The following is a 22,029-nucleotide window of genomic DNA, read 5'->3' on the forward strand; positions in this document are numbered from 1 at the left end:
CCCTCTTATTGTGAATGTTATTTGTTATGGCTATGCATGTAGCTACATTTTGAGAATGATTATACCACTAGAGTCCAACAGTCAAATAGACTACAAGATTAAACAAAGGGTTTTGAGAAAAACGTCTAGCCTCAACATTTACTCAGCCAATTGTTTCTGCTGGTGGACAGTAGTTTGTCCCCATGAATAATCATAAGCTGAGTGGTTCGTACCAAACAATGAGTACTGGGCTTTCTATGCGTATAAACATTTTATATGTTAACATATGTTATGTTGTGTTGTCCGAGATTAAGTCCGTGTTACCCCGTCTGTTGGGCCATGTTTAGTACAGACCATTTCAGGCTGGCTTTTTGTGGTCAGTCATTATGCGTGAGGGGTTGTTAGCGCGTCCACCAGCAGTGGCGAGGACCTACGCCGCGTGAGCGAATCCAAATCTCGTTTTGTGTATTTTCGCTTTCTAGTTATTCAATCAGTCTTGAAACATATACAATGAGGTTGTGATATGTATGCATGTATACATAAATACCTTTACACGATTTCTGATCATCTGTTAGCTCATAACCTTGTCCACACGAACAGAAATAGCTTCCATATGTATTATGACAGGTCTGCTGGCAATCACTTGAAATACATTCATCTACATCTAAATTAGAAATTAAGACATCACAATTAGAGATTATAAGGTTGAAAACTAAGTTCGGAGAATATGTTGATTATTGATCTTGGTATTTAAGTATTATGTTATTTGGAATATTTTGGAATATATTGAAATGCTAAACATTGTCATCACTGTAGAAGGATGCGAAAGCAGTTTGTTCGAATGTTACATACATTTATGAAGAGAAAATCAGAAAATAGAAGCACGCACATAATTAGTATCACTGTTGATTTGATATATAATAAATCATACTATATACCTTCACATGTTTTTCCATTTGTTCCTAGTACATATCCATCTCTACATGAACAAATGTAGCTTCCTACTGTGTTATGACAGTCATGTTGACAGTCGTTGGCAAGCTGAATGCATTCATTCTCGTCTATATTACAATATAACAATGTGAAAAAACAGCGTTACGCAGTATGTGATAATTTTAACAAATTGCAAATCTTACATTTGCTTTACATGCAAAGTATGACTAAATCAAATATCGCAAATAAAAATAAACTTGTTTTATATGTAAAAATTACCTTCACAAGACTTTCCGTCAATAGCAAGAAAGTAACCATTCCTACAAGAACAATAATAACTCCCAGCAACGTTGTTACACGCGTGTTGACAACCATGTCCACTTAATGAACATTCGTTCACATCTTCAAGCAAGAATCAAAAATACGTAAAAGAAAACCATTTATGCAACATTATGAGTAGTTGATATAAACCGATAATATTCTAATATTTTAAGAAATCTTTCCCGACGATATTAGATATATTATTATTGATTGGTATTTAGATTAGTGTTATGGATTTGTTACGTTACCCTTGTTGTGTTTAAGTACACCTGTTTTAAATCTGTATGACATAACATGTCTATACATTTTCTGTTTCACTAAATTGTATTCACTAACATCCATTATTATTCCACACTATTAAAGCGGGAGGGTCGTCACCTGCGCACGCGCGAGAATTGAGTCCCAAGCGATGAAAACAACCCACGCTAAAACGCAAAGGCTTATGGGTAGACACTTGTTTGTAATGCCACGCTATGGCAATCCGACGCATGCACATGTGACGACTCCCCGCTTTAAAACACGTTTTGCCTCTTCATATCTTTATGTATTTGTTTAAAACTTTCCCAATACTTAGATATTTAACATGAAATCAACATAGTATGCTAGTATACTCTTTATCATTGTGGTCCTTACCTTCACAAGTTCTGCCATCGTAAAGTAGACCGTATCCCGTCTGACATGTACAGTAGTAACTTCCAATTGTGTTTACACAGTTATGATCACAATCGCCAATCACAGCACATTCATCTATATCTGCAAGATAATTTTAATTTAATTACACACTATGATTGTGTTTATTAATTGTTTTGTGTGTTTGGATTTGCATTTTCAACCATCTAGTCATGATATTAACTCTTTCTTTCTTTCTTTCCAAGCATGTATTGGATAGCGTTCATAGAAGTGATCACTTTCACATGGAATAGCTTATGTAACACACCTACCTTCACATCTGTAATCATAGCAGTACCCATTACACACACCAGTAGTATATTCATAGTAATACTCCGTCATATAACTCGTTGACGATCGATATGATGTCCTTATGATAGTCAACATGAGAGAAATAATGTCATCAAAATATGCAAATTTAATACTATAATGGCAATCGCACCATGACGTCATTTTTGTATATTTTTCCAACCAGCATGTTATATTTAATTATAAATATTCTGCTGTTATATTTAACATATAACAGCGAATAACGACCGGTTCTACCGCCCGCAAAACAATTATGTCATATGTCAGGGAATAAAAATAGGTTCCAGGTTAATCGCGGTTACTGGCAAAGAAAATTGTATGCTGTAGTATTATGAGAAGCAATGCGGTGATCGAGTGAGTAAAATTTCCCTTTGAGGCCAGGGAGTTGGTTGTTAACAACGCACCATTAGCTGCAGTACTGCGACGCTATATATTTTTAATTGCCGGTAAGACTGTTTCGTCCATCATGTAACTAAATTTAAATATGCACAAAACGGCAGTTACATTTAGCGACAGTGAGGTATCATAAAAAGTGATCACTTCATCACTAATTAATACCACAGATAACATTTTTCGAATTTTTACGGTGACCGCGCGTGGATAAAATTCTTCTTTGAAGCGATAACGTGATACTATTGTTTGATTCATTCGAAGGTGTGTTTCAAAAGTATGACGGGAACCCCACAATCTGATTGGTTGAAAAGGCCAATTCTGCAGTTTATTCGTTGGCCGACAATGAATTTCACACGAGTATATTCATTCAACAAACGATTAATTGTTACTCACCTTGAATGGCGACACCGTCCCCAATTCCAAAATCCGCATTTTCTTGTATAGCGGGACAGGTAACTGGTTGTTACTTGATAAGAAACAACTCTTGTCTTTGCTTCACGGAATGTACAAACTGTACTCCTATTTAACATAAAAAACATCAATGGTTATGACTTTCATTTTACCAACGACACAAATAATTGCAGTTTGTATCTCGCTTCTTATGTACATTCATGCCTTGTGGATAAAAGAAAACAAAAACAAATATATAACAAAATATTAACCAAACATAGGGGCGTTTCGATACGTTTACTCTTAGAATAACATGAAAGTAAAACTTATTTGTTTGGACTGAAAGGGTTGTCACTCTAAATCTAGAAAACAGATTTGCTGTGGGTAAATATGATATACTGGGAAAATAATTTGTTTCACAACAATAATAAAACAATTCTTTGTGTAAAATTTTACAAACAAGTGGAGGCCCTCAAATGATAAGTTGCTTTAGAAGCAGGGGTTCAAACATGGCTAGTTCCATTCAATCAGAAGATCTGAGGTTTACATGCTCACGTACAGGGAACGTCCTATTTCCCACAACGTTCAATTTTCTCAAAAGAAGAATGTGGAACATTGAATTACAACATTCAGAGTCACATCAGTCATGTTGCATTACAAAAGGGCCACCCGACAATCGTCATGATTCAATAATGGTTATTGAATGATATAATATTAGTCAAATCAGTAAAACCGGTAATATTGGTTGAAAAGAAATATTACAATATCAGTTAATTATTAAATTATCAGTTCCTAATACACGCGCTACCCCACGTTGTACACGTAATTACGTAACAATTTCTATGTATCTCACTATGCCATACGTTATACGACTTACCTGTCATTCTGGGCAGAGACACACCTGAGGACATTCAGGCTTATAATTATTACCCACGCTATTGAATGTACATTGGCGTGGACCGACATACGCCACTGAAAGCCAGACTTCATTTTCCTGTTCACTTTACAGTGAATTTATTTGCTGTGACCGCTTGCAATCACTGTTCTGAAACAGGAACGTGATTCATGTTAAATGAAGAATTCAAAATGCCAACGCATTGCCAAAAATGGACAATAGAAACCAGTTAAGTAGTTCAGAGATTTGAGGCTAGGAACATTAGTGTACGAGGTAGTCTTGGTTTCCTTTTGTTCTGTGCCCACTCAATCTCTCAGCAGTAAGCAAATAAATTCAGTGTGCAAACATATATCAGGCTGTCATCATGTCGCATATTACTGGTAACGTGGGAGGTATTACATTGTATTTGCTAGCTGATCACATGAAGCCATCAAATAAATGGTTGTTTGTAGTTGTCAGAGGACGAGATGCCGTTTGGTACACCCTTATGATGGCACTCAATGCAGCGACCCGTTAGATACTTAATACAAGACTCTGTGGACAGATGATTCTTCATGGTGAGTCAAGCATGCACTTAGGGCTTAACTAAAGGCGTTATATTCAGAGACATTTTCATGCGTCACAATGTTTAAACTTCAGGCTAGATAGCGCAATAAAAGTCAAGAGCGTGATATTATCCCAGAGGGTACTTGCAAAAAATACTGACATGGGAGTGCAGCAGGTTGTTTAAACCCCTACTCATAATCAGGGAGAACTGAACACAAATTGCCTACCCCCTTTCAGACAAACTCTGGATATTTGACAGCTCATTCCAGACAGTAAGCTTAAGTGGTACTATGAGAAAAGCAGGTGCGCTTGAAAGGAAAAAATGCAAAATGCTTTGACGATCGAAATGAAGTTACATTAAGAAAGAAAAACAGCTTCATTCTCCTGATTGTTTGATCACTCAAGCTGTAGATACAGTCTTTGGAAAATATGAACCTATTTTCAGCCAGAAATAACGAAAAAAATGATACAGACAGGGTAAACTAATGTACCTCTTTTCAGACAGAAGTGGTGAATTTGGAACCCCTTTTGGCGGTACATATACATATAGCACTTCAATGTGAGTACCCCGGGGATATTATGCAACAGCGGTGTAGACACAATAGTGAACTGAAGAGAAATAAGGGCGTTGGCTATGAATATTGTTGTTGTCGTAAACGCGATTGATATGCAAATTACGTTTGCCCGAAATCATTAAAAGACAAAAGTCGAGACTGTGATAGAACAATGCACAACTCACAACTCACTCACGTGATGAAACCCCTCTTTTTGCAAAAGTGTAAACGACCAGTTGTTGCGGCGATACCGTATGTTGATCTCGTGGTCTGTCTTTAACAATAAAACTAGAATGACGATAGTGATTTGCATTTTAAAATTGGGATGGTTTCACACGGAATAACGTACATAATCCGAAATGAATCTGGATTTACGTAACTTCCTGTTCTTAATCGGATTAAAACACTTAGTATTTTACAACTGGATCGTACAACAATTTCAACGCTAATTTGGGCTGCGAATATTGCGTCTACAACTGCATCACCTGCGTCGCCGAATTCGTTGAACCGGGAAATATCCAGAACGAGGCCTATCAATTCGAGTTACCTGCCTTTCATACACTTTTATGATGGTAGTCAATACAGCGACCCGTTAGGTACTTAATACAAGATTCTGTGGACAGATTAATCTTCATGGTGAGACAAGCATGCACTTAGGGCTTAACTAAAGGCGTTATATTCAGAGACCATTTTATGCGTCATAATGATTAAACTTCAGGCGAGATAGCGCAATGAAAGTCAAGAGCGTGATATTATCCGGGCGGGGTGCTTGCAAAAATACTGACAGGGGTGTGTAGCAGGTTGTTTTAAACCCCTACTCATAATCAGACAGAACTAAACTCAAATTGCCTACCCCTTTTCAGACAAACTGTGGATATTTGACAGTCCATTTCAGACAGTAAGCTTAAATGCTACCAAGGGAAAAGCAGGTGGGCTTGAAAGAAAAAAATGCAAAATGCTTTGACGATCGAAATGAAGTTACATTAAGAAAGAAAAACAGCTTCATTCTCCTGATTGTTTGATCACTCAAGCTGTAGAGACAGTCTTTGGAAAATATGGACCTATTTTCAATAAGAAATAACAAAAAAAATGATACAGACAGGGTAAACTAACATACCTCTTTTCAGACAGAAGTGGTGATTTGGAACCCCTTTTGGCGGTACATATACATATAGCACTTCAATGTGAGTACCCTGGGGATATTATGCAACAGCGGTGTAGACACAATAGTGAACTGAAGAGAAATAAGGGCGTTGGCTATGAATATTGTTGTTGTCGTAAACGCGATTGATATGCAAATTACGTTTGCCCGAATCATTACAAGACAAAAGTCGAGACTGTGATTGAACAATGCACAACTCACTCACGTGATGAAACCCCTCTTTTTGCAAAAGTGTAAACGACCAGTTATTGCGGCGATACCGTATGTTGATCTCGTGGTCTGTCTTTTAACAATAAAACTAGAATGGTGATAGTGGTTTGCATTTTAAAAATGGGATGGTTTCGCACGGAATAACGTACATAATCCGAAATGAATCTGGATTTACGTAACTTCCTGTACTTAATCGGATTAAAACAGTTAGTATTTTACAACTGGATCGTACAACAATCTCAACGCTAATTTGGGCTGCGAATATTGCGTCTACAACTGCATAACCTGCGTCGTCGAGTTTGTTGAACCGGGAAATATCCAGAACGAGGCCTATCAATTTGAGTTACCTGCCTTTGATACACTCTTATGATGGTAGTCAATACAGCGACCCGTTAGGTACTTAATACAAGATTCTGTGGACAGATTAATCTTCATGGTGAGACAAGCATGCACTTAGGGCTTAACTAAAGGCGTTATATTCAGAGACATTTTCATGCGTCACAACGTTTAAACTTCAGGCTAGATAGCGCAATGAAAGTCAAGAGCGTGATATTATCTCGGGGGGGGGGTACTTGCAAAAAATACTGACAGAGGTTTGTAGCAGGTTCTTTTAAATCCCTACTAATAATCAGACAGAAATAAACTCAAATTGCCTACCCCTTTTCAGATAAACTGTCACAGTGGATATTTGACAGCCCATTCCAGACAGTAAGCTTAAATGGTACCAAGGGAAAAGCAGGTGAGCTTGAAAGAAAAAAATGCAAAATGCGAATAATGCGTCTACAACTGCACCACCAGCGTCTCCGAGTTCGTTGAACCGGGAAATATCCAGAACGAGGCATATCAACTTGAGTTATTTGCATTATAGCATTTACTTATTTTAAAACTGGAGATTGACACACAATTATACATCGTCCATGGTCGGCCCTTTGAAAATCTAGAGGGGCATGAATATTTAAAGATAATAAAATATACACACAAAGCAATCAAAGATAACGTGCAAATCGAAGACATTTCCCACAAATCGTTTGGGTCTAGGACAAACGCCCCCGGACAATCGCCCACGGACAAACTCCCTCGTAGGACAAATGCCCCCGTAGGAGAAATTCCCCCACACAATTATTATTTGTTATTTTTGCAGTGATTTTGACTATCACTGGTCGTCGGCAAACACTTATTTACGTGAATTTATAATAAGTTGATGAATTAATAAGTTGATAACGAGGTGTCGTCGGCGTACACTTGTTCACGTGAATTTATATTAAGATGACAACGAGATGAATTAATAAGTTGACATAATTATATTTTACGGTATTTTACTTTGGAAACTGTGTACCGCCGATCCAGCGTTTTATCAAAGTTGCGTAGTTACGATTTTATGAATTACGGCGTTATATGATCCCATTGTTACTATAATTATAGCAGTGAATATTTGTAGAACGCGGGCGTAATAGTGTTTTAGTGTTTCTATACTGCGTACCGCATGAATTTATAATAAGTTGGCAACTAGGTGTTGTCGGCAAACACTTGTTTACGTTAATTTATAATAAGTTGACGACTAGGTGTTGTCGGCAAACACTTGTTTACGTGAATTTATAATAAGTTGACAATTAGGTGTCGTCGGCAAACACTTGTTTACGTGAATTTATAATAAGTTGACGAATTAATAAGTTGATAACAGTGTATTGTCTGCTTTATTAGAAATAATAATAATAACAACGAAATGTACAATTCTATTCTACATACGGAACAAGTATTAAAATAAGCGTTAGTTCTTCATACACAAAATTAACAGTCGATCTTTCATTGTGCGCTTGGAATTCCTAAATAGCATACTTATTACAGCATCTTTAGCATATTTTTTAGAACAGTACACTGAAGCTGAACCCAAACAAATGGTGAGCAGTTGTATCCACATGAATGGAATGGAAGGTTATGCAAGAGCCAGAAAAATGCTTGAGGACAGTTGCAAGAGCTTATGTTAAAATAGCTGAAAATTGGCCAGATATTAAAACTAAAAAAAAGCTGCTCTGGAGGAGTTCATGTTATTTCTGTCACAATGTGACAATCAATGATGGATGATGTGCATTTGAAAGAATTTGACCACCATAGTAACCTGAGAATGCTTGTTAGTAAATTGCCATACAAAATGAGGGAGAAATGGCGAACAAGAGCAGCCAGCATAGGAGAGAGTAGACCAGTGCAATTCAAAGATTTGGTGGAATTTGTAAGTAAAGAAGTGAAAGTACTTTCCCGGTTGATGTTTGGGGACCTGAACTGGACTGCACAACAATAAAAAATGGTACAAAGGGCACTAAAAAAGCCATTAATGGTACAAAAAAGCGTGCTAGTTTCGCTAGATCGAAAGGATTATGCTATGGTTGCCTCAGAAGTGCAAAAAATATTGTCAAAGACTGTAAAGACAAGCTGACTTGTGACAAGTGTGGTGGTATGGATGTCTGATGTAGAGGCTTAGAGTGCCCAAAGAAGACAGAAATTATCAGCGTTTCCCGTGGTGGCCTAAGGTAACATTGATGTACCTCCGAATGAGTGCCGTATGAAAGTACACATCTTTGGGGCAACATCCTCCCCCAGTTGTGCCAATTATGCCTTGAAGAAATCAGCTGATGGTAGCCATAATTACAATGTTAGGAATACAATACGTAGCAACTTCTATGTTGATGACATGCATCAGTACCAAGAATAGAAGATGGAATTGTCTTGGCTAAGGGTTTAATACAAACATGCAAGCAAGGTCGGTTTAGACTCACGAAATGGATTAGCAATGTACGACCAGTACTTGAAGCCATCCATGAGAAAGAAAGAGCCAAGGAGTTAAAGAACTTAGACTTGAAGCAAGATAGCCTGCCGATGGAGTATGCACTGGGTATGCAATGGAATGTGGAGTCAGACACACTTTGGGGTTTCGAAACAGAATTAAGCAGAAACCTGCAACCAGAAGAGGCATCTTGGCTGTCATAAGTGCTGTTTATGATCCATTGGGTTTGGCATCACCTGCAATTCTTCTGCCCAAGATTGTGTTACAGAGTTTGTGTTAAGCTAAACTGGATTGGGATGAAGATATTTCTTTCAAGGAGCGCAAATAGTGGGAGAGTTGGTTAAATGACTTACCCAAACAGATGTGTGAAACCGGAAGACTTTGGTGAACCTGAAACCTTTAAATTACATCACTTCTCTGATGCTAGCGAGTTTGGATATGGCATGGTATCCTATGTCAGAATGGTGAATAAAGATGGTCGAATACATTGTGCGTTCATAATGGCGAAGGCAAGAGTTGCACCCCTTTCAATACCTCGTATGGAGTTAACTGCAGCCACTGTAGCAATTAGCGGGGACAGACTACTGAAACAGGAAATGAATTTGACAGTTGGAAAGTCCCATTTTTGGACTGACAGTACTACGGTACATAGGTAATGAAACAACACGGTTTCATACCTTTGTAGCTAACCGTATAGCTGTGATTCACGGAGGATCAGAACCAAGTCAGTAGGCATATGTTGGTACCAAAGAGAATCCAGCTGATGATTGTTCAAGAGAACAGACGATTGCTTCATTTCTCAAGAATCAACGGTGGTTAAATGGTCCTGAATACCTATGGAACACACAAGATGAATGGCCAAATGCAAATTGTGATACTCGTTTGGATCAGGAAGATCCAGAGGTAAGACTACAAGCAAGACTATAGACCCCACTAATAAGCTGATCGAGCACTACTCTGACTGGCATAGGTTAAAAAAGGCAGTAGCATGGTTATTGAGGCTGAAGAAGCTACTACTTAAACGATAACACAAAGAAAGTAGTACTGATGAACTTGAGAATATATATCAGCCAATGAACTGACAGTTCAAGACCTTCATGAAGCCGAAATTACTATTGTTGGTTTTGTTCAGAGAGAACCCTTTCCAAAGGATATTGAAGGAAGATTAAGAGAAACAGCAGCATTTATAGATTGGAGCCAGTCATGGGAGCAGATGGATTGTTACGTGTTGGAGGTCGTCTGAACTTGGCAATGATCCATGAAGATCCATAAAGATGCTAAGCACCCTAAGCTCATACTGCGAGATATCCAAGAACGAAGCATGCACTTTGGTAGATCCTACATTCTTTCAAAGCTGTGCGAGAAGTACTGGATTCTTAACGCTAATTCTGCAACAAGGAGGATAATTAGTGATTGTGTAGCCTGTAATAACAAAGAGCCAAAGTAGGTGTTCAGAAGATGGCTGACCTGCCAGTCTCAGGTTTGATGAGCCACCATTCACAAGGGTTGGTGTAGACTATTTTGGGCATATTGAAGTAAAGGTGAAGAGAAGCACTGTGACAACGGCACCAACTTTGTTGGCGCCAATAGAGTTCTTAAAGAAGAATTAGCCAAATGGAATCAAGCCAAAATAAAGGAAAGCCTACTCAAAGAAGGAATAGTATGGAAGTTTAATCCACCATCTGGGTCTCACTTTGGTGGAGTGTGGGAGCGTCAAATCCGCACAATTGGACAACTACTTCAAGTGACTGCAAAACAACAGCAGATGACTGATGAAAGTCTTCATACATTCTTGTGTGAAGTGGAACATATAGAAAAGAGTCGTCCCATTGCCAAGTCATCAGACGATGCCAGAGACCTAGAAGCACTAACACCCAATATGTTACCTACCACAAAGAATGCATCTCTGCCGCCCTGTCTGACAGATAAGAAGGACTTGTATGCAACAAACAGGTGGAAGCAAGTGCAGTATAATAATTGTTTTGGAGAAGGTGGGTAAAAGACTACCTACCTTTACTTCAGGAATGACAAAAATGGTTAAAAGTTCAACGAAATCTGATGAAAACACTAATTGAGGCATGTGGCCGATGGGAAGGGTCGTCAAAGTAATGCCTGATTGTCATGGTCTGGTCCGAATAGTATTGGTGAAGACACAAACTAGGAAGCTGAAACGACCTTATGATAAGCCATGTACATTTTTAGAAGACTGTTAATGGTACAGTGGGAATAACCCAAAACCACTGTTTTAAGCATGGTGTTATGTAAAAAAAACACAGTCGGGCCGATCAAACCACTGTTATCAGCAATAATACCTGGAGTCCTGTATGGACCAACATTAGTAACGACCTCCTTTATGAGGTAGCCATACAATAGCCAGTATGGTGGAAGAGACCGACAAAGGTCTGGGACATGGACAATGTTTTCCATCAACATTATTTAGATCACATTGAAGACCAAAGTTTAGAATTGATTAATATTTCGCTATTTCTCGTTTTCTGACTCGTACTTTATTAGGAATGTAGTTTTTTAGCGTCTTTAGAATGTTTTTTTGGAAATTGCTACATTTTATATACGCAATTTAGGGGCTGGTGATGTAGACGCCATTTGGTGTTAAAGTATTAGATTATGAACTTATTTCAGTTTATATGTATAGCGCCCTCTAAGTGAGAGTTATTCTTTTGTTTTTAGTAGTAGGTTAACACTTGACCCCTAGACCATAATAGTCAGAATGATACAAGACCGCAGGGATAGTGCAAGGAAACCTATTTGGCTACGGAAACCAGGAGATTATATTAGTTTTTACGGACTTTATTGTATTAAGAATTGCTTTGAAATACTTGTGACAGTTTGGAGTTAACGTATTGTATTAAACCTGGTCGATTCCTGCCAGTATAACTTCATTTGCCGGCTTTTCTGTGTGTGATTGGAAGTTGGTGAGTCGGGTCAAACAACGCAAGGTAGAACGAAGCTATTTGTACGATTGAGTACTGTTGGCAACTTTTGTGAACCCTATGCAGACACTGAGCTTTTTCCTGTTATCATTCTCAAAGAACTGGTGCCTACAAAGTGAGAATCTTTCATGTTGACTGAGTAGACTGGGATGGAGCAGAACCTTCAGGGCACTATGGATCCTCATTAGATGACAGTGAAGTGATAGTTCCTCTTTTTTCGTCCCTCTGTAGATGACAGTAGAATGTTCCATATGGCTAAACATTAAAAGGGCAGTGCACACAACTTTGAATGTGTTTTGTACTCAAAACTAGTTCAACACCCATTTTTATACATCTAAATGTGTAAGCTATAGAGGGCGCTGTTGGTCTATAGAATGTGCAGTTTACCTATAAACAGTTTAAACATCCCTAACATTGCTAACTTAATACAGGCATATTAATACTAAAATATTCAAAGTAACAACTTCAGAGGCAGTTGGGCAATTCTCGTAAATTTTGCACAATTCTTTGCAAATCTGCTACACAATGCAGCAGTGATTGTAATTTGTCTTTCCAGCAGGTTGCCCCCCAAAAAACATACAACTCTTACAGAGGTGGGTCGGGCAGAAATTTTGCTGATACTTCAATTCTGTGTACAACTTTGGAACAATGGGAAGGCAGTTTCCTGTACATGCATTAGTTTCATTCAATCTCAATGCAGCCAAATTTGAACATCACCCACCGCCCTCCTGTATTCAAATTGTTGGCTAACATTATGTAAACACTACATAAGATTGGTGTGTAAATTACCCATCTTGACACCAAATATGGAGATTCATGTAGTATAACTAATATCATCTAAACTTTTCCATTTAATAAATGAAAGGCGGTTATTGATACAACAAATACAGCACATGAATGAGAACATGATGCCCTGGAAAATATGTCTCATTCCACCAAGTACTAAACTACTAGTATGCATTTATGTCATGAATAAACTACTACATAGAATATATATTATATACACTTGCATACCAAGAGGAACACGTTTTGAGATTGCTATCTTGTCTCCCAACTTATTATGCACGCGTTTCAATCCTAAGCTAATCATTATCCCATACATCTTACGGTAATTTTCATCAATGAGCTATATACATGTTAGAATACATGTCCATGACAATTCGTTTCGCGTTCGGCCATATTGATTTTTGGTCATAATACTAACGGACTATTTTCTTGAACATTTGGCACGTACATCAACACATTTCGATTACATGTCCGTGCCATTTTTTTATTATCGACTGGCAGCCATCTTGTTTGTTGAAAATGTATTTGGACATGCTTTCATTCCATGGTGGACTATAAAGCATTATTGAATGTCCAGAGTCGAAAAATATAAATAATAAAAAAAAAAAATTAAAAAAGTAAATAGATAATTTAAGATATAATGTGTGAGTGTGGTTGCAAAATGAAACAATGTAAATATTTCTACCTGGGACGCATATTACGATTATGGGTGTGGGTAAACTATAACTGACACATGCTTTGAAAAGTTGTTAGAAAGAGTGTCATGCCTGCATGCCCACGATACTGGAAACATGTACTTCAGTTGTGATACAAATTTGAAATTTTGGAATGCCTGATTTTTATGATAGTTGATTAGTGTATTATTCAATCTCAATTACTTACACTGCAAAATCATTCAGAAACAATTTATGTGGCCACATGACCAGTGATTTATATATCCAATTTGATTGCATATGTTATGCATGTAGCAATATATGTCAAAAAACAATTTTTAAAAGTTAATAGAGGGGGACTGTGTCATTAAAATGACTTGTATTTATTTTAGGCTAATTGTATATGGCTCACTGTAACATTGTTCCATATTCGGAAGTAATACGTACAAACCATTTGATCTTATGACTTTAAAGAGACACGCTCCTGTAGGTTCAGGTATATTGTTTATGGAAATTGTTTACGTTATCTATTATGTACAATAAAAGGTCTTGCTTAGCGATAATGGGAAAGCAACATACCATCACATTTTATTCTTATAAATATTCTTTTTTAAAAGATATTGATGAATGTGTGGGGAGCCATAAGTGTAAACAGCTATGCAATAATACATTAGGCGCTTATTATTGTGATTGTCAACGTGGTTTTGTTTTGGATAGCAATGGTTATACGTGTATTGGTGAGTTATCTACATATTGCGTTATCAAGTAACTGAATAATTATATAATTTTTGCTATTTACCATGTAAAATTGAAAATAGGTAAAATAATTTATTATCAATTCAATATCAATTGGAGGGGTATATATTTTGTGGGTTGTGTTGCCTTCTGTGCTCAATCCTTGAGATTATGTGCATCCCAACCCTACAGATTAAATATTGCAATGGTAGTACAATATAAGTACTAGTGATTCTTGTTTGACTATATAACCATGTAGGAATACTTGGAGAAGGAGGGTCACATTTGAGGTACCCATTCTTAGCATAGGATGGCATATATGTATTTCTGTAACTGTTTTAAATAAATATGCCAGTAGAACAAACATAATTTCAGACTCAAGTGTGGATTTTTACTTCAAAACTCTTGTTTTCGTTCGTTGGGGTGAGTAGTATTCTGAACAGGTTAAACTGTTTTTGAATGTGTGTTTAAGACTAGTGCAATATCAAAAACTGTGCATTATGACTAGGTTTTTTTATTCGGCTGAGAGTGCAGTCATCGTTGAATGTATTTACATGGTGGAATGTTTTTTTATTATTTCTAAGTGGATATATATGTACTTCATATATCTCTGTGTACTGGTGTTTTATTTAAAAATGCAACATCGGGAGAAATTCTTTGGGCTTTAACTAGATTTTTGAATTAGTGCTTGAAAATTTTCGGTCAGCATTTAGTGATGTTTGTCAACTGGCAAATTGAAATTCAGATGGCTCATTACTGATATGAGCAATATATACAATAAGGAATTGTGTATACAATAAAGTATACATTCAATTGCAATATCCGAAGTCATTAATTGCTTTACCGATTTGACACATATTTGATAAATTGAGAAAGTTGTAAGTTATCAATAGCGGGGTACATGATGAGAGTTGTAAACAAATATTCGATGAATTGCACGCACTTCGACTTCACGATTGCGTGCATATTGGTGTTCCACTGAAAATGCGAAATTCTGCTAAAGGACTATACAAATAATGTTCGCGAACATTATTTGTGGTATTCATGGTTGACGATCGGGTGCCAAATAACAACATCAGCAGTCCGAAAACGGTGACTCCTGGTTTGACCTCTGTGCGTACGTGTGTCCCTCTGTCCATGCATTCGTGTGTGCGTGCGTCCGTGCGTCCGGACCTATATCTTAGACATGCATGGATCAATTACATTCAAATTTCGCACATACATCATATATAATATTAGACATATGCACATACATTTTTTTCTCGTTCTGATTGTACATAAATTAGACATTATAGGTTCTTGGTGCACATCATTTTATATTTCAGATCGGATTTAAAATGACCGATTTGTGGTCATTTTGTTTCAATGAATGCATATCACTGCAATTCTTTGACTCATTATGTTCAAATGGCGGCCATATTTGTGGTATAAAAATCCTCAAAAATCAAGCATTTGTGATTGATTTTGTTCAAACTTGGTACATACTTGGTACATACATTAGACTTTATGGGTTCCTGATGCATGTCATATATTTTCAGATCAGATTCAAAATAGCTGACTGGCGGCTATTTTGTTTTAATGAATGCGATTCTAAAGCTATATCTCCGACATGCTTTGACTGATTATGTTAAAATTTTATATATTCATTATACATTATGTTATAGATATATAGATGTAATCAAAATGGCCGATTTTCGTTTAATTAATGCTGTTCCAGAGCAATATCTCTCAATATGGACAAGTACTCGTTTGACGGTCAGATACAAAATACCAAAATGTCAAAAATATTTGTGTTAAAAATCATCATAATCAAGCATCATTTTCTGGATCCATACTTCTGTCATGCTTATATTCCAATTATATTACTATAAACAAAATTATATATCTTGAATTCGATAACTAACGGGGACTGTGCCATGCATGGCTTGTTTTAGTGTAAAATAGTACGTAATTTTTCACAGCAAGCATTCAATATTTAGCCCAGATGAGTGAAACAGTCTGAGCAAGACACAAAACCAATATATGTACGGGTCAAAACATGCCATCACGGCAATGCTCATTGTGTTTTTTTTTTCATTTCCAGAATAGTACTAATAACTTATTTTCCCAAGACGAAATGTATTCATGTATTATTTCTAGTATTGTATTAACCCAGGCACTTTTGCCTACCGTCCTAGCTTAAGTATTCTAAATTACGTAAATTTAATCCTTCACAGATATATGCAGGCCTGGCCTGTGTCTCAATGGTGGCTCTTGTATTGTCACAGCTGATAATTTCCCAGCATGCAACTGTGGTGACACCGGATATGACGGAGAGATGTGCGAATATGGTGTCGTCCAATTACCACACTTTCCGCAACTGAGGATTGGAGAACCACATATCTTCAACATTTCAGCAACACCCAGTGATCTTATTCTAATATCGTTTATCTCTGATGAAGCTGTGTTCGAACCTGCAACTGTTTTAATTACTAATCAAAAAACTATTGCTGAAGTTACGATCACGCCAATAACATCTGGTATATTAAATACTAAATTTGCACTTTCCGGAACCAGTGCACAAGATTTCGAACCTTTATCGACGTCAGTAGCATCGGTCATGTCGGCCTTTGAAAAGCTTAAGATGCCCTTTGCAACGCTCCCAACAGGCTGCTACGTGGAAAATATTTTCCAGTGTCCATTGACGACCAGTTTAAAGTTATCATTATCATCCACAGCTAAGTGGTATCAATTAAAAAGTAATTCGTTAGTTCATTACACATTCGGTGTCGTCTTCTTTGACGTTAACCGATTGTCTGTTCCAATCTCTCTAAATGGTGTCGCTGTCATCAATACTTCACCATTCTCTTTAGCCAGTATTTCGTCGAGCTATTCTCCAGAACTTGGGGACATAATTTCTGACTATGGAAACAATGATTGCATAGAAATTCCTCTGACTGTATATGATATTCAGGAATTCACGGAAAGCAACGCTTTTGTTAAATCCTTTTTAAACGGCATATCTCTCAATTTACCAAACTGGATTAGAATTACTGACAAAGAACATGTGTACATTGAATTGAGTGGCATCAGTTCAATGCTTCTTCGTGGCAATGAAATTGGTAACTATGGTGCGTGTCTAGATGCCCCTGTGTTTGCTGACGATCTGTATTCTGTTTTTCTTTTAAAAAGCGAGACAGAGATATCGATCCTCGGAGACACAATACAACTTCCATCATCAGCCAATGGAATGTGTATACTGATCGATATATGCGACACTGTCTTAGGAACAAGTGTCATATTTATGTTCCCAGAAGAGTTTTGGGACGAACTGCGTCAGCTGGAGGTACTTACACCGTTAAATGGCACAGGATGGGTGATCAACCTGATAGGAATTGGAATGTCAGTCAGCAAGAAACTCAAACCTGCGACAGCTAGTATTGAACTGTGGAATGGTGACCATATGTTTACCTACACGCTCTCTTCAGGATATAACATATGGATGTCTCTCTCAATATCAAATGATAACCTACTCGGAGATAGTGATACAATTGGTTTTTCACTTTCTGGTGATCTAGTGTTCATGCTGGCAGTCGATGACATTGACAAGGTAATGAATTGTTAATTAGTAATTCACAGTAATGGTGGTATTTAATAGTGCTTAACACCAATATGAAACGCAATTAATTTGCATTTACTTTTCTTTTCACAGATGTTAACTCATTTGTTTGCAACTCGTTGGGAAGCGATTGTTTTATTCACAACACAAGTTGACATGCAGATATCATTCAAAGTATTCAGCGCAACCATCATCATCCCAATTGAAGGAATAATAGATTCAAGTGCAAGTGCATTTCTCTCGATTGGTGGTAATTATAAAGACATTTCCACCTGTTTAATATATAAGAATGATTTGCTTAATGAAATTTGAATGATAAATACGTAGTAATTGTATTTTATATTTATGAAATCTCCAGGCGCTGAAAGACAATGGTGTGGTTCTGGTGCGGACCCTCCTGGATTTTTTTTCCGTGGTCGACTGTCTGCAAATCCTTTTGGTAACTCAATGATGGCAAGGTTGTTTGGAGTCACACTGGATACCAATATCAATGCCTTCATTACATATGACATTTCTGATGAAATCGCAGCACTTCCTAAACGTGCCATTATAGATATTATCGGAGAAATACTTCCCAGTATAGATGAGATGGTGTTACTGATAAATACCTTCATTGACAATGTTTCCAAAATTACCCAATCAACACTCAGAGAACTGACATTAGAACTAATTGGTTTCAAAGAAGACTTAGAAACCATTATGACTGGAAACGAACTATTCAATGATTTACCAGATATCTTATCGCCTATAAGGTCACGTGTCCAGAAAATAAAGTACATATGTGTTGATCTACAGCAGCAATTTACAAATGAATCTGTAAGATTAGTTAATAGCAATGTTGACTCACTTTTAAACTATACACACAAGTTACAGAGCAATATTGAACGATGTGCACTGTTATATGTGGAAAACGTGCTGAAAATAAGGAAAGATTTCACAGGAGTGGGTCTGATGTTTCAAGCAAAACTCAATATTGTTGCCTTGGGCTTTGGGTCAGTTCAGATTGAAATCGTTCAGTCAAACATGTTAGGTGAATGCAGCAGATTCAGTGATCTGTATGGTTTGTTTGAAGATGATAAGGCTACAAAGGGTTTAATTAAATTGTCTCGCGGCATAAAATATAAAATACTGGCAATAGGCCATAAGTATTTGGGTGGGTCATTTGCTCTTGCATCAAATACAGATGATTTTTTGTTTCGTTTCTTTGGTGGCGTCAATATCCTTGGCATTATGGCCGAAGCGAATGTGTTTATCACCAACAAGGTAATTCATTTTCAAGTTGATGGCCATATTTGGGATGTGTGTTATGCAACTGTATATGCTCAAGCATCTGTTTTTGTTCCATGGTCTGAACAAACATGGAAAGTAGGGGGAGAATTTGGCTTTGGACCTCAGTCTTTACCAATGAGAATGACAGATGCACTGATAAATGCAGCCAATGAATTTGGAGAAAAGGCGAATTTACGATTGACACAAGCCCAAGATTTGGTTACAGATGCCCAGGATGGTGTCAGTAGAGCTCAACAATGGTTACAAGACAAAAAAGAAGATGTTGATAAGGCAAACAACAAATTTGACGAAGCTGTAAATGCGTTAGACAATGCAGTAGCAGAGATTGACAGTCTCCAAGATGATGTGCAATCTGCAAAAGACTGGTTAAGGGAAAAACGTCTTGACATTGATAACCTCTGTCAAATGCGAAATTGTCACAAAATATGCATTCCTTTCATAAAATGCCGTTGGCGTCACACTCGGATTTTAAGGATTCCATATCCTTCATGTTATCTATCACGCTGTGGAATTAAAATAACGGATCCATTATGCATTGCTGCAAATATTATATGTGCAGCTATACGAGCAGTGGCTTATGTAGCTTTGGGTATGGCTGAATTAGCGGTAGGAGTTGCATTGACAGCATTGGATGTTGCTAAAACTGCAGTTTACACTGTTCAGTTTGTGGTGGATAGAGCTAGAATCATTCTCGATTTAGCTAAACTTGCACTGGACTTGGTAACTGTAACATTGGAAGGGGTCAAATTGGTCTTTGAAACTGCAAAATATGCACTGGAATTGGTAAAGCTTGCAGTTGCTGCTGGAATAGAAGTGTTCAATTTCATCGTTAGACATGGTCTAGGGTCAGTAGTCGATATACAGCGGATTTGGTTTGAAGTTGAAGTGTCAACTGTTGATGTATTTGTGTTTGAGGTTGGAATTGAAGTTGATCTATTCCGAATAGGTATGAGAACAGTTAAAGTAGTAATTAATTTTCGAAATTTAGCTGAAAGTATCTGGAATGTAGCAGTTAGTGTGATTGAACTGTTGGCAGATATGTTGACACCATTCAAGAAGAAACGCGCCATTGAGTATGTAGACCAACCTTATAATTCATCAGAACATGTGAATCAAACATTGCACGTTGAGACATTTGAAAGTGAATATATGAATGCTTCTTGGGTTACTGAGGGAAACGAAAATGATTTCCGAGTTTCTCTTTTCAAGAAGAAGTGTGACACATTTTTAAACATATATGACTTTCTGTTTCAATCAATATTTCTCCTTAATGAGATTGCTGATGAATCGAAAAACAGTAGGGACAATTCATCTGAAGAACTCGATGACTTCAGCATGTTTCAGAATAATATAACTTTAATAGACGTAGATAGGAGTAGCGTGAACGTGACAGAAGCCTATGTGAACTATAATATTACAGAAGAAGACATTGAAGCTGAGATCTATAAATTAAATCTGACAGAAAATCCAGCCATTCGTGAGTCATTAGCTGTCATGAATGAAACGCATGCTTCAAGCTTAAGATCATTGGAACTTGCAGCAGGTTACCAAATTGTCGGACCATGGAAAGCAGGCATGGAGAATTTCACACATGAAATGTTTACTGAAGAAGAGTGTGCTTCATTTGAAGACTGTCTGTTGATTACGTTCGATAAATTTTACAGACTTTATGAACATGTTGATCTTCCATATGTCAACTCCATGAAAAATCTCATATTGGAAAGTAAAGCACAGTTCTATGGTATTCTTCGAAATGATTCACTCCGACTTGACGATGCTCTCGATATCAGTTCTTCACTTTTAAACGTTTTGCAGAAAACACTGAATTTGAAAATATTCTGTGCTGAACAACCAATAATCCTAAACGAACTGGTTAATATGACACTCGTGGAGAATGAGGAAATAGTATTGTTTTGTAATGCAACTGGAGACCCTACACCTACCATCACTTGGTATAAAGATGACAATTTGATTTCTGATGACATAAAGTTGAGTCTTGGTAATGCAAATCTGTCAGCAATAGGCTGGTATAAGTGTGTGGCAAGTAATCATGTCATCAGTGTTACATCTGATGAAATATTTATTAATGTGTTAACACCACCGACAGTCACAAATTTCCTCCAAGACGAAACTGTTATTGCTGGACAAGAACCCCCTTTTCAAATGAGCTGCAATGTCACTGGACGGCCTACACCTGATGTTTTTTGGTATTTTTCTAATGATTCTCAAACATTCACTAAACTTTCAAGTTGGGGCACACATCTTGTATTTGATGAAACACGCAACGTTGAACAAGGATGGTACAGATGCGAAGCAATAAATGAAATTGGTAAACAAGTATCAAGTGCACTGAAATTAATAGTTCTGAGAACGTCTTTAGCTACACTCACTACTGAAGTGTACTTTGGATTCTACCAGTCAATGATTTCTACAAACAAGCCAGAGGTTGTCTATGATTCTTCAGTCAACCTTGAAAACAAATTCTTAAATGCCATCCTAAATATGATAGGGTCCACTGAATTGATACTTATGGTAGATGTAGTAAATATCACAATAGAGGATGCATTAATATATGGTGATGTACATTTGACTGTGAAAGCGACTACTTTGTTAAAGGCCGCTGATAACACAATGATGCACTCAAAAGTACAACCAATCTTTGACAAGCAGGTTGAAAGTTTGAAGCGTACCATCAACATTCTGAGATATGCTTCGTATGAAGATAAATATCTGTTTACAATAAACGACATACCCATCAACATTAAGAGTGGTAGCATGCGATATCAACTTATTGAACCAGTCTGTCCATATGGACAAGAATCATACAGCAAGTTGTCATTCATATGCGGTAGGTTGAATAGTAATATAGCTATATT

General features: G+C 37.2%; 1 long non-coding RNA gene across 1 annotated transcript; it reads right to left on the minus strand.

Moving 5' to 3' along the window:
- Positions 1 to 1,254: 1,254 nt before the first annotated feature.
- Positions 1,255 to 2,216, minus strand: LOC146737907 (uncharacterized). The gene is made up of 3 exons (XR_014930708.1): positions 2,175 to 2,216; positions 1,867 to 1,986; positions 1,255 to 1,314 (listed from the first exon to the last, which is right to left on the minus strand). It is a non-coding gene; the product is annotated as an uncharacterized LOC146737907 (long non-coding RNA).
- Between the last annotated feature and the right edge of the window lie 19,813 nt (positions 2,217 to 22,029).

Source organism: Saccoglossus kowalevskii, chromosome 10, assembly GCF_978046115.1.
Source record: "Saccoglossus kowalevskii chromosome 10, keSacKowa6.1, whole genome shotgun sequence".
In the NCBI taxonomy this organism is placed as follows: Eukaryota; Metazoa; Hemichordata; class Enteropneusta; family Harrimaniidae; genus Saccoglossus; species Saccoglossus kowalevskii.